We start from the raw sequence: 907 nt of genomic DNA, 5'->3' as shown, positions 1-907 counted from the left end.
CCAATCTCTGGTAGCTCAGTGCCATCACGGACTCTTCCTGCTGGCTATTCTTCAGCTTCATTTGACTTCACATCAGCAGAAAAACTCTTTCTCTTCTGATCTGCTCTGTCAATGGGGTATCACTACTACCATCATGCTGATTGACAGATGGCTCCCCGCTGTGGGTAATCGGCTGTCAATCAGCATGATGTTGGCAATAATGTCCTGTCAACAGAAAAGAGCCGGAGAGAAGACGCAGCTTTGTCGCTTTGACATCACCAGAAGCCGCAGATTTGCTGGCAAGAGCAGTCCTTGACAGCCCTGAGCCCCATAGGAAAACATAAGCAAAGTCCTGGAAAGCCCTTTTAATATGGTATATTTAAGAAACAGTATTGCATTGGAATATATCCAAATAATTCAATATATTAGAGTTGAAATTAAATATCAAACATTAAAGTCCCATTATGTTAAACAAAATGAAATGAAATTGTGTACTTATAAAATCTACTACCATAGGTTTGCATACAAGCTGCATTTACAAAATGGAAAAAGAAAACTTTAATGAAGGCTTTTAGCAACTCTACTTCATTTTTCATTTTTTTTAGATTTATAAGATAAAATAAAGTTTGTAAAGTTAAAAGTATAGTGGCAATTTATTAAGATGTTTACTCCAGAAATCTTGTGACACACCAATCCGGGACAGCTATGCCAATGTGGGTATGGTGTGGACCGGACATGAGTGAAACTGGGCATTGTCACACCCGCCCATCAAATTTGCCATGAGTTACACCACTAAACTGGCGTAATGTACTTAAGAAATTTATGCCAGCCCCCGGCAGCCATACATTTCTGTCAATGGCGCATGCTGGGTATTAGACATACCTGATTCATTAAGGACGTTTTATGAATCAAGTCAATGTGCTCCAGC

This window comes from Phyllobates terribilis, unplaced genomic scaffold (genome assembly GCF_046119375.1).
Source record: "Phyllobates terribilis strain yellow unplaced genomic scaffold, ASM4611937v1 Scaffold_13__5_contigs__length_258822181, whole genome shotgun sequence".
NCBI classification, from domain to species: domain Eukaryota; kingdom Metazoa; phylum Chordata; class Amphibia; order Anura; family Dendrobatidae; genus Phyllobates; species Phyllobates terribilis.
Note: the sequence above shows the minus strand (reverse complement) of the source record.